The sequence below is a fragment of the Lemur catta genome, chromosome X (genome assembly GCF_020740605.2).
Source record: "Lemur catta isolate mLemCat1 chromosome X, mLemCat1.pri, whole genome shotgun sequence".
NCBI classification, from domain to species: Eukaryota; Metazoa; Chordata; class Mammalia; order Primates; family Lemuridae; genus Lemur; species Lemur catta.
This window is the reverse complement of record NC_059155.1, coordinates 51,556,270-51,569,883: the sequence shown is the minus strand read 5'-3', so window position 1 is coordinate 51,569,883 and position 13,614 is coordinate 51,556,270.

The window sequence follows — 13,614 nt, the reverse complement described above, 5'->3', positions numbered from 1 at the left end:
GTTCCGCTAATTTCCTGATTGCTAACGGGCACGAGACCTGACGGAATGTGTCTGGCCTGCAGGAGGAATTTTACTTTGCGCGCATTGGCAGGCAGCGGAGGGATTGTAATCAGCCAGTGTACTTCCTGGAAATGTGATTTTTAAGTATGTTTTTACTGCCATGAATCAGGACCTCACCAAGTAAAACATTATGGACAATGAAGCGAGACTACAGGGCAAATATCTAATATCTAAATAAATAAAGTTGGGTTGAAAAAAAAATCTACTTTTTTGGCAGATATCCAGGGGACCTGCCTTCTAAATTGGTATCAGCCTGTTGCACAGTGATTATAAGGCCTGCATTACTGGGATGAGAGTTATCTTGAGAGTATAGACACCTGGGTTCTGCTCTTATCTTAATTTTGCCACTAACTGTGTGGCCTTGAACAAGTCTCTGCGCCTCCCTGGGTCTCAGTTTTCCCATCTGTACTGTGAGGGTTGTAGACTCTAGATTCTCTTTGTCAACGGAAAAGAAGCCAAACTTTATAAAATAGTTTAAAGGGGTTTATTCTGAGCCAAATTTCAGGAGCATGACCCAGAGCCACACTCAAGAAGTCTTGAGCAAGTGGACTTGCTGTGGTTAGATTACAGTTTGGTTTTATACATTTCAGAGAGACAGGAATTATAGGTAAAGTCATAAATCAATACGTGGAAGGCATACATTGGTTTTGGCTCCAAAAGGTGGGCCATCTCTGGGGGGGGTGCTTACAGGTTATAGGTGAGGTTAAATATTCTTTGACTTGTAAAACATGAAGCTTTGTCTAAAAGGCTTGGAATGTTTTAAGATAAGGATGTCTGTTAATCAGAGACAAGCTGGGACATATTTGTTGTGTAAATTAAGTACCTGCAGGTTTGTCTTGCATAGCCTTAGGCCCGTCAATGAGTTACAAAGGATATTTACAAGAAGGGTGGGGGGGCATAATGAGGCATGTCAGGCCTCCTTGTGGCAAGCAATTCAGTTTTAGGGTGTGTTCTTGGCTAGGAGGGGTCCATTCAGCCAGCCAGTCAGGGGGAAGGGAGAAGCCTCAAGATTTTATTTTAGTTCACATCTTCCATAGATGAAAACTGTAGGATTTTACTCTGTCAATATTCCACTGATATGTTGGCTTCAACATTCCCAAAGGTATACTTAGTTCTTCTGCATAGTTTCTTGGTATTTTGGAGTTTTGGGAGGAAAGCAATATTATGAAGCCTTTCTGATTTTACAGGTTGGCTAAAATGTGTTTAGGACTCTGTCCCAATCCTCCTCACAGAACTTATTTTCCAATCTAACACTTGAGAGAAAGATAACTGTTAGCCATCGTAACAGCATTTCTGAGAGTGGCCCTTTTACACTTTACAGCAGCAAATCTCAATCCATTCTCTGTATGTGCTTTCTCCAGCCAACGTCTCCTAAGATGTAGTCTGCTCATGGTTCTTGACTGACAGTTACTCTGTCCTGAGCAGCCATGCCAACTAGTAGGCCAGGTGTCTGCTAGAAACCAGATATCCTTTTACCTGCACGATCTTGGCTGTGTTTGGGCAAAGAAGTCAGAGAGATGGTTCATATGATTCCTCAAGATACAGTCCAATCAGAGGAGCTGCCAGATCTGCAGCAATTATTCACTCACATTTTGGGGGTTTGTAGGCTAATCATTTTGCATAGTGCTTTTCAGGTAAAGAACTGTATTTTCCCCCTTTTCCGCCACATGGAGCTAAAGTTCTCCCTATTCCATGTGTTCCAAGAAAACTTGGCCAAATCACATAACAAGAGTGTCATGTCTTTCTTTATTTCTTTTTTTTTTTTTTTGAGACAGTCTCACTCTCTTGCCCGGGCTAGAGTGCCTTGGTGTTAGCCTAGCTCACAGCAACCTCAAACTCTTGGGCTCAAGCAATCCTCCTGCCACAGCCTCCCAAGTAGCTGGGACTACAGCCATGCATCACCATGCCCGGCTAATTTTTTCTATATATTTTTAGTTGTCAGGTTAATTTCTTTCTATTTTTTAGTAGAGACGGGGTCTTGCTCTTGCTCAGGCTGGTCTCGAACTCCTGACCTCCAGTGATCCTCCCGCTTGGCCTCCCAGAGTGCTAGGATTACAGGCGTGAGCCACCACACCTGGCCAAGAGTGTCATGTTTAACATGTGGCAAGTGGGGCCTGAGACCTACTGAGAATTAGGGATTAGTGGATCAAGTGTGCTAAATAGTAGTATCTTTAAGGGAACATTTTATTAGTTTCCCCCTATGGCTGCTATAGCAAATCATTACAAACTTGGTGGTTTAAAATTACAGAAATTTATTCTCTCATAGTTCTGGAGGCCAGAAGTCTGAAATCTGTATTACTAGGCTGAAATCAAGGTGCTGGAAGGTCCATGGTTCCTCTGGCTGCTTTAGGGGAGAATCTATTTCTTGTCTTTCCAAGTTCTGGTGGCTGCTGGTATTCATTGGCTTGGAGCACATTATTCCAATCTTCAAGGCCAACATCTTCAAATTTCTCTCTGCTCCATCTTCGTTTTACCTTTTCCTCTGTGTGTGTAAGATCTTCCCCAGCCTTCCTTTTATAGGATACATGTGATGGCAGTATAAGAGCAAAAGTAACTCCATGACAGGCTAGGCTTCCTGGAATAGGCCTAAGTTTCCGTTTCCCGGCACGGGCCCTCCCCTTCCCCAAAATGACACCGATGACCACCAGAGGATCCCAAGACTTGGAGCCGACCAATCAGGAGTTAACGTGACCATGGAACTGACCAATCAGGAGCTGACACGGTCAGCCAGTCTTGAAGGAACAAATGAACTGAGGGAGGGAGGGGGGATGGTGTGCCCAGAGTATGTAACCCACTGGAAAGTATAAAAGCTTAGTTTTAGCCCAGGGCGGGGTCCTGCTTCGTGGAGAGGCCACTGCGTTGGTGCTCTGGGACTTGAACCCTAGCTGGAGCTAGCCAGTAAACTCCTTTGCCTTTTGCAGCCTCGGTGACTCTGCCTCTCTGTTCCTGGGGCCAAGGGAAACCGATTCTAACAGCAGGGCCCACCCAGATAATCCAGGATAATCTCTACATCTCGAGATCTTTAATTTAATTACATCTACAAATAACCCTTTTTTTTCTTTATTTCTTTTTTTTTTTTTACCATATATAGTAACATTCAAGGTCTCAGGGATTAGGATGTGGGTACTTTTAAAGGAGCAATTTTTTCATCCTACCACAGGCACTATGGATCTGTCCCAGCACATGCTCAAGAATCCCTAGGCATATGGTGCTATAGGACACTTCTAGCTGTGCCAGTCAGCTTGAATTAAATAAACACTATTTATGAATATTAGGCTCCAAGTCTAAGGCATTGCCCATGAAATCTGAAGTTAATCAAATTTGTCTTCAAATTACTGCTTCCCCTTGTTTGTTTCACCATTTTCTTCCCTCCAACCTCACCTCACCCCCATTTTGTGCATCCCATTCACCTAGAACAGTCCTGTGGCCCCTGGTGAGCACACACTTGTATGATGATGTCCTTCAAGTACCCAGCTCCAGTTTTCTGTGGGGCTCCAGATACATTTAATCAATCATGTGCTGTACTCACATAGAGCCCGCAGGCACCTCAATATCAATTTGTCCAAAACTATAACACTTTCCCTCCAAATCTGCCCCTCCTCTTATATCCTTCCATCCCAATAAATGGCAACATGCCACACAGTCATCCAAACTTCTGTCTCTGCATTCTGATAGCCTATGCTTGAATTGTGGTTTCACCACTTACTATCTGAAACCTTAAGCAAGTTACTTAACTTCTCTATGCCTCATTTTCTTCATCTGAAAATGGAAATAAGAGCACTTATTAATAGTGATCATGTAATAGTCTCAAAGGACTATTGGGTGGATTAAAAGAGGTATATGGAGAGCTCTTAGAACAGTACATGGCCCACTGTAAGCACTTAGAAATATTAGCCTATATTGTTATTAACATATTCATCTTCCACTATTCCACCTCCTCCTTCATCCTATGCACACCCTTCTCCAGAAACTACATAATCTGTCTACATACTATCTTTTTAATTAGCTTTCTCCTTTTCATCCTCATGGCCACTGCCCTAGTTCAGGGCTTGGTTTTCTCTGGATCACTGTACTACCTTCCTAACTGGTCTCCCCACTAAGAGAAGGGGTCTCATAAACTAGAACCTCATCTTGTTAAAATAATAAATTCCTAGACTCCTTTCCTGAAACAGTAGGCATTAAATGGCTTTCCAAGGGTTTCTACAATCTAACTCAAACCTACTTCATGTCCAGTTACTTCTGTCACCCACCACCACCACCACATTGAAGTTACTGCTTGCCTCTGAATATGCAAACCTCTTTTAAGCCTCTATGCCTTTATCCATCATGTTAGCTCTACCTAGAACACTCTCCTTTTTTCCTCTTTCCTGCAAATCACTATTTTATCTTTAAGATTCAGGATCCTTTATCAAATCCAGTTTTCCCAAGCAGAGTAAATCTGTCACGCTCTTCTCTGAATCTCTACAACAGTTTGTACATCCTTCTATTGGAGGAAAAGAGGGAAACACTTATTGAATGCCTACCATAGCTCAGGTTTTATGCTAAGTGCTTGACAACATTGAACTTCATGAGAGCCCTGGGCTCCAGGAAAGCAGCCACAGTTGAGAAATCCTCCCACCTTTTTGTGTTCCAAAGCCAATTGCAAAGAAACATGCTGCCCGGGAAAATTCCCTGAGATAAGATCCTCTCCATCCTTCCTGACCCCCTCAAGATTTGTGGATGGCTCCCTTGTTTACCTGTCTCTCTATAAAGCCCTAAATTTCTTTTCTTGGAGTATTCTCCCTGTGGCAATAGCCTGAATAACATCATCTCCTTAATTGCTGAATGCACTTTGTCTTTTCGTTTTTGTTCTCATTAGTTTACAGACAAGAAAATTGAAGCTCAGCTGCATGGACAGTCTAAGATGGTACCATTAAGAAAGGAGGAAAATGTGATTCTCTCCCAGGTCTCTATAGCTCTGAAGCCTAGGATCTGTCCCCAACCCCGGCCATGGGGCTATGATTTACCTGTTTACAAAGAGCTTCAAGAGCAAGGAACCCCAGTGCTTAATACAGTCTTGGGCCCCAATTATCTTTAATGCTTATTTGCTGAATGAATTCCTGAATATACTACTTCACTTCCCACTAAGGAGGTGTTGCAATATTTCTCAGACTTTTTTTTTTTTTGATAAAGAGAAAGACCCCAAGCCTATTTTTTATAAATAGGAAGGCAAAACAAAACAAAACAAAAAAATAGGAAAAGCTAAAATGCTGGGCCAAAGGAGAGACAGTGCCTTATCCAAAGGAATGGGCCCTCTGAGGAATTTCGGATTTCAGGCCTGATTGTGGGGATGGGGGGGCTTACATCTGTGAACTATTAATAAAATACAATCTTAATCCCCCCAGCTGATTGAATGGATCCCTTCATGTCCAAGGGAACCCCAGAAATACCTTAAAGCTGAGTTGCTGGCCTGAGAAGGGAGGTCAGACAATATTAGTCATGTTCCAAGAAGAATATCCTTTGTAACTCATTACTAGGCCTAAGGCTATGCAAGACAAAGCTTGAACCACACCGGTAGGTCCTCAGTTTTCCCAACAGATCTCATGAGTCTATGTCTGGTGGCTTGTCTCTGATTAGCAGATTTCCTTACCTTAAAACATTCCAAGCCTGTAGACAAAGCTTCATTTCTTTAACCAATTACAAATCAAAGAATCTTTAAACTCACCTATAACCTTGACCCCCCACATTGCCCCCACCCCACCCCAGTCATTTCGAGATGTCCTGCCTTTTGGGGCCAAACCAATGGACACCTTCCATGTATTGATTTATGACTTTATGTGTAATTCCTGTCTCCCTTAAATGTGTAAAACCAAACTATAACACAACCATAGTGAGACCACTTGCTCAAGGCTTCTTGGGCATAGTTCTGAGTCATGGTCCTCATACTTGGCTCAGAATACACCCCTTTAAATTATTTTACAGAGTTTGTGTTATTTTCCATTAACACATCCCTTCCCAAACCTCCAGGCTTCCAAAGCCCTAAAATGGCAGAATTTCCTCAAAGAAGTAGATGATCCACTTGAGAACAGAAACTCTGTTTCAATAGATGAGGCACATCTGATGTTCTATCCAACAATACCTCAGAACCAGGTGCTGGGCCAGATAACACATCTCAAATTAACTGCCAGTTTCTGTTGTTGGATCCTCTCCAGAATCAAATAGCCTCCCAATGAAGGGACCACCTAGGTCATCTTACCTAGTTCCCTACCTAAGCAAATTGTATCTCAGTGAAATGGGAAACTATGCATTCTTAAGGATTTGTTTTAGATGCTAACAGTGCTCACAGTAGAAAGGTGTTCATGTTTATCCTCCAACTTTCACACTGCATTAGCAACATGGTTTCTCTCAGCTCTCTCCAAAATGACAAACGATAGATTCAAAGTTCCCACTGTCCCCCACCCCACCCTGCCCAACAATCTACATAATTGGAATCTCTTCAAATCCTCAGATTATGTATTTCTTTCCTAACAAAGCTAGAAGCTTCTCTAGTAGCATGGAGGGTTAGATTGGAGCAGTGCAAGGTAGCTGAGAGAGGGGATCATCTCTTTTAAGGAGTCTTTTTAGAATCTTTCTAAGGCAGTAGCTTTCAAACATTTTTGAATCCAGACTCATTGAAAGAAATAGATTTTACTTCATGATTCATTTCACACATACATAAACATAACTGAAACAAAAGTTCCACAAAACAATACTTACCTTTGCTAAATGCAATTCAACTCTAGTTGGTTTCATTTTTTGAAAAATGTTGGTCATCACATAAAGGAGTCATGAACATATAGCACTAGTACCTGCAAACCAAATCCTTCAATTGCCATATTCAGCCTGGACACCAAGAACTGAAACCACACTTTACTGTCTACATTAACATGACTTTGCTATTCTACTATCTTCATTAGCATGACTTTACTTTTGCAAGACTTCCTTGCCCAGGAAAACGGCATCATTGTTCATTATGAGGACATCCCCAACCACCAGGAAAAATTCATCAACTTTTCAATGGAAAACATCAATAGAGAGTTTGAAATTCCCTAAGAGTCTTTGAATCTCTCACATCAAAATTCTTGCCTTCCACCAATCCTGGACTGTTCTATCACAATCCTTACCTAGTCCCTGCATTGAAAGACCCACCTCAAACCAAATTTCCAATGCTAAAATTCTGACCTTGCTTTCTCTCTCTAAGGTACTGCTAAAGCTTTGCAGAGGTGGTGTTCTCCTTTACCCCGGTACACTATAAATTCCACTTTGCCTTATCAACAAGCTATGTTGATGATATTTGGGAAGCCAGCTTTTGACACACCACAGGATGCAGATATAACATGGGGTTTGTTGGAGGAAAACTTACAAGCAAGCAGAGAAGTAGCAGAGTGCACATAGTCCTCCGAATTCTCCTTGTTCCATGGCACAGGCTGGTCACAGATATCTGTATGAACTACAGTAAAAGTCCCAGGAAAGAGGGGCCTGACTAGCCAGCAGGCCAACTGTGCCACTATGAGCACTCCAACAGAACACAGGCTCCGCCTGCACACTGGGAAAAGGGGGTAGGGGACACCTAGTATCTCCAAGTAACAAGAAATGTATCAATGATCTCCCAGATCAGGAACAATGCTAGGGAGTGTGCATGCCCAGGGCCAAGGTCTGCATACAGAGTGCCCTAGGAACAGCCTTGCCTGCCAGAAACGCTGACATCAGCCAAAGGACTTATCTTTCCACAACTGGCTCAGTCCAGTGCAGCCAACTGTCTCAGTTAAGCTGAAAAGGGGGAGAAAATGAGCCTCCCCGGCCATCCCGATTTGTTTTGCATCAATTACCCCGGAAGTGATTCCACAAATGACTATAGGATTGCAGCCTGCAGTTTAAAAAGCACTGTTCTCACATTTGGGGTAATTAATATATTTATCATATTGATTGTAGCCATGGTTTCACTGGTGTCTACATATACCAAAACTCATCAAATTTTATAGTTTAAATATATGCAGATTATTATATGAAAATTATAACTCATTAAAGCTATGAAAAATTAATAAGGGGTGAGTGAGAGTAAAGTGTATAGATGCAACAAGATTGGTTGTATGTTGATAATTGTTAAAGCTAATTTTGTCTATCTTTGAAAATTTCCTACTTAATTTTTAAATGAATTTTACCACACAAATATGCCAAAAAAAAAAAAAAAAAACATTCAAAACCCAAAAACCTGTTCTTAGGGTCTGAACCATGGCGGCATGGTTATTATAAGGACAGTAGAGAGTGAAAGAAGCTCCAAAGCTCCAGCAAACACAAGTTTCTTTGGAGCCTTCTGTTACTCTAATGAAAGAATGTTTTTCTTTTTTGAGACAGATTCTTGCTCTGTCACCTTGGCTAGAGTGCAGTGGTGTCATCATAGCTCACTGCAACCTCTAACTCCTGGACTCATGTGATACCCCTGCCTCATTCTCCTGCCCCATCCTCCCAAGTGGCTGGGACTACAGGTGTGCGCCACCGTACCCAGACAATGTTTTCTATTTTTAGGGTCTTGCTCTTGCTCAGGCTGGTCTTGAACTCCTGATCTTAAGCAATCCTCCTGCCTTGGCCTCCCAGAATGCTAGGTAGGATTACAGGCATGAGCGACCACAACCGGCCTGAAAGAATTTCTAATATCCTAACAACAGAGAATAAATCTGGGGACTAAGTGACATTCATGCATTCAGTAATTCACTGAAGAAATATTAATTGAGCACCCATATGTGCTAGACATTGTCCTAGGCACTGAGGATGCAGCAGTGAACAGAACAAAGTCTTGATCTTCATGGAACCTACATTCTAGTGAAAGGAGAAATGTAACCTACAAGAAAACAAATACCTGTATGATGTAATTTCAGGATATGAGGTATGAAAAAAGAGGAAATGGGCTTATAGGATAAAAGAGTAGCAGGGAGTTCAACGAAGACCTCTAAAGAATGGGATCAGGCCGGGCACGGTGGCTCATGCCTGTAATCCTAGCACTCTGGGAGGCTGACGCGGAGGGATCACTTGAGGTCAGGAGTTTGAGACCAGCCTGAGCAAGAGTGAGACCCTGTCTCTACTAAAAATAGAAAGAAATGATCTGGACAGCTAAAATTATATATATAGAAAAAATTAGCCAGGCATGGTGGCGCATGCCTGTAGTCCCAGCTACTCGGGAGGCTGAGGCAGAAGGATTGCTTAAGCCCAGGAGTTTGAGGTTGCTGTGAGCTTGATGCCATCACACTCACTCTAGCCCAGGCAACAGAGCAAGACTCTGTCTCAAAAAAAAAAAAAAAAAAAAAGAATGGATTCAATCTAGAGTTGGGAGTAAAATATTGGAAATGGAGACAGACAAAAGAATAGAAAAAGGGGATTAAATACTAGAAATGAATGTTACTTACTGGATATTAGAAGCAAAATGCTAAAGAGAGGGGAAGTATTTGCTCAAAAGAAAAGTGCCAAAGGCCCTTCCCCCACCCCTACCTATAGACGGGATAAATGCAGGGTTTAGGAGGCTGAATCCTAAGGGATTGTGGCTCAGTAGTCCAGTCTTGACAGAAGCTCAGGGACCTTTAGGCAGGAACCAGCTGACCTGTCTTTTTCACAGGTAAAAGAAGTATGTGTAGCTAGCTCAGGTATAGAAAATAATACATTTAGGATTAATTCCTTTGCTTTAAGGTTTAGGAACACCCCTCACTAGTCTTAGCCAGATTTAAGGACAAATTTCTCAAGTCCAAAGGCGTTGGGGGAATGGGAGCTAGGCAGTGAGGCTGGAGAGATAGGGTTGAGATGACAGGGAGTCAGCAGCCCAGGACCACAGAGAAAGAGAGATGGTGGGAAGGTCTATAGCTTCTTTTTTCTAATACTCCCCTAATCCCACACCCTATCATGTGCCTTAGGATTCTCAAATTCCAGGATATTAAGAGGGACTGTCTGGTGAGATTTAAGGGCACATAGGTGTCAGGAGGTTGTGCTGGCCTGCACCCAGTACTACTTCAGCATAATGTGGAATGGCCTGCTTGGCCTGCAAGCCTCAGATTCCAGAAAGTGCACTGACATTAGTTCTGCACTAGGTGGCAGGACACCCGAATTCCTGTCCCTCTTTCCCCTCAAGATAGTGAAATAGACCCTTTTCAGGGCTTCATTTTTTTTTTTTTTTTTTTTTTTTTTGAGACAGTGTCTCACTTTGTTGCCCGGGCTAGAGTGAGTGCCATGGCGTCAGCCTAGCTCACAGCAACCTCAAACTCCTGGGCTTAAGCAATCCTACTGCCTCAGCCTCCCGAGTACCTGGGACTACAGGCATGCACCACCATGCCCAGATAATTTTTTCTATATATATTTTTAAGTGGCCAGATCGTTTCTTTCTATTTTTAGTAGAGACAGGGTCTCACTCTTGCTCAGGCTGGTCTCGAACTCCTGACCTTGAGCGATCCACCCGCCTCGGCCTCCCAGAGTGCTAGGATTACAGGTGTGAGCCACCTCGCCTGGCCTTGGGCTTCATTTTTTCCATCTGTAAAATGAGAACTTTGGGCTAGATTTTATCAGCAGGCCACCTCTATGATTTTCTACAGTGCAAGATGAGGCCCCTCTTGGGAGCTGGTTTTGGCATCAGGGGGCTGAGGACATTCTTATGGATGCCAAAAGCTGGAGGGGTGGGCCCACTGCCTCCCCATGACTGACTATTGTCTTGGCAAGGATAACTTACCACTCTTATCCTTTTTACCATCATGCTGGTTCCTTGTGCCCTGTTTGCGTGCATGCACACATGTATGTGAGAAGGGGTGCGGTAGACTGCAGGGTACAAAGCCAAAATGGATTGAGAGACTGCAAACCCGATTTTTGGAGACTCCACTTCTCCAAAAATCTATAGCATGGGCTGTGTCTTATCATGCCAAAAGTGTGATAAAGCCAAATGAAGTGACAAACAAAACGTCTTTCAGTGGCATGGCAATATTGTAAGGAAAGAGCGGGATCCAGAGTCAATTAGCCTGGGTTTGAACCCTACTTAGGCCACTTTCCAGATTTTTGACCTTGAGCTACTTATTCCAAATCTCTCAGTCTCAGAGCCTTTAGTTGTAATATCTATTGGGCTAGTAATATCCATTAGCCCAGGATTTTTCAAACTCAGCAGTATTGACATTTTGGCCCAAATAATCCATTGTTGGAGTTGTCCTGTGCATTGTAGGATGTTTAGCAGCATCCCTGGCTCCTACCCACTATATGCCAGTTACACTCACTTCCTTCCAGCTTGTTGCAGCAAAAAATGCCCCTAGACATTACCAGATGTTCCCAGGGGGTACAATCACCTGTGGTTGAGGACCACTGCCCTAGACCATAGAGTTATTGGAAGGAATAGACATGAGAAGCATCTTGCAGTTTGTTGAACCTATGTATTTTTTAAAATAAATTTTTAGGCATTTTATTAGAGAAATAAAAAGTATATTTGTTTGTGAGTCAAACAAATGAGGTCACAGGATGGTTGGATTATGCCTTTATTCGGAGAGTTGAGAAGGGATGACTGATAATAGAACCATCAACTATCCCAGTTTGCAAGGTCTGAGGTGGTTTCCCACAATGTGAAACATTTAGTGCTAAAACCAGGAAAGTCCTGGGTAAATCAGGATGTCGCTCTAGTCAAAGAAAGGCACCACCAGTATGTACTACATGCCAGGCACTTTGCTGGGCACTTTACACATATTGTTTAATCCTGGCAGCAAGCTTGTGATAAAAGTAATATCTTTATTTCCAGAAGCAACTGAAGCTCAGTACAATAGAATGGTCTAGCCACTTTGATAGGCATTTGGGCAAGACCACTCAAAGGAGATGCGAGATGGTTTCAGGTCTTTCAAAACCCCAGTGGGACAGCCTGGACTACCTTCCATCACACTCTGAGGTCTTCTTTTCCCTCTGTCCTTGACCCAGGACACACAGGAGACCTACCAGAATGCAGCCAGTGACTTCTGGTGACAGTATCAATACAAAGTTCTGAACATATGCCCACATCTTCAGCATGAAGTGAGCTGGAGTGGGCCTTCTGAGAGTACCAGAATAATTATCCCCAAGGGTAAGGAGATGGTCATGAAGAAAGGAAAGGGGGAGGCTCAGAAAGATGCATCTGCAAAATTGTCTTGGTTGCTTCCGAGTCATTACCCCTTAAGTAGGAGAAGGTGGAGGGGGAGAGGTGAGTAGGGTAACTCAAGGCAGGAAACAGACAGCAAATCCACTGTGCCATTCTGGAGCTCACATTTCCTTAGTGCACCATCATTTTCCAGGAGTTTTTAGCATCTCGCCCCAGCCCCTACCAAAAGGAAAGTTTTGTCCCTAGAAAGCTCTGCCTGATGGTCTGGCATCACAATCCCTTGCCAGGCCTTTGGGAAGGAAGCTGTCTTTCCCAGGATGTGGACCTTTCTTAAGGGAAGTCTGGGGCTTTCTCTGCTAAGTGTGGGAAAATCTATCTCTTCTGCTCCCTTGCCTGCCTGTATTTTGGTGTCCTAAACAGCTTTCCTTGCTCTATCCTTAATAATTTGAAAGCAAATTTGCATTTGATCCTAGTACCCACAGTGGAATCTGTGAGCTGCTCATTTTATCCCCTATGCGTGCTTTTTTTTTTTTTTTTTTTTTTTTTTTTTTAGACAGAGTCTCACTCTGTTGCCCGGGCTAGAATGCTGTGGCGTCAGCTTAGCTCACAGAAACCTCAGACTCCTGGGCTCGAGCAATCCTCCTGCCTCAGCCTCTCGAGTAGCTGGGACTACAGGCATGCACCACCATGCCCGGCTAATTTTTTCTATATATATTTTTAGCTGTCCGTATAACTTCTTTCTATGTTTAGTAGAGACGGGGTCTCGCTCTTGCTCAGACTGGTCTCGAACTCCTGAGCTCAAACATTCCGCCCACCTTGGCCTCCCAGAGTGCTAGGATTACAGGCGTGAGCCACCGCGCCCGGCCTATGTGTGCTTTTTGATCAAAGGCCAGCATTTGTTATAGTGCTCCTGTTTGCCTAACAAGAACTGCCCACTCTCATCACAGCTTTATCTGTTCCTCTCTGAGACCAAGGTTACCAGAAAATAATGTTCTTTGATGTCCTCCCTCCTGTTCCTTCTCCCTGGTCTCTGGACAGCCAGAGAGACTTCAGAAGGGGCAGTTAGGAGGCATGCACACAGGAATCCACTCTTACACCTAAAACTTCTGTCACAAACTCTCCGAGACACATACTGTGGAGCTAGGAGGACCTTCCTTCAGAAGATCATCCAGTTTAACTCTCTTAGCTTACAGAAGGGGAGGCAGTGATAACCCAAAAGGCCAAGGGCCTATCCTAGGATCACTCAGCGAGTTGGGGACTAGGCCTGAAGCTAAAACCCATAGCCACCAGAATCTAAATTTTCCTTTGGAAGACTTCTTACTTTCTGAATGTCATCCTAACCCTGGTGCACATGGGGGATTGGAAGTTCTAGCCAGGAGTCTGGCTACTTAACACCCTTCCTTATCAGTCCGCTGATTGGAAAGATCAGTGTCTCCACCGAAATACGTAGCCCTAGC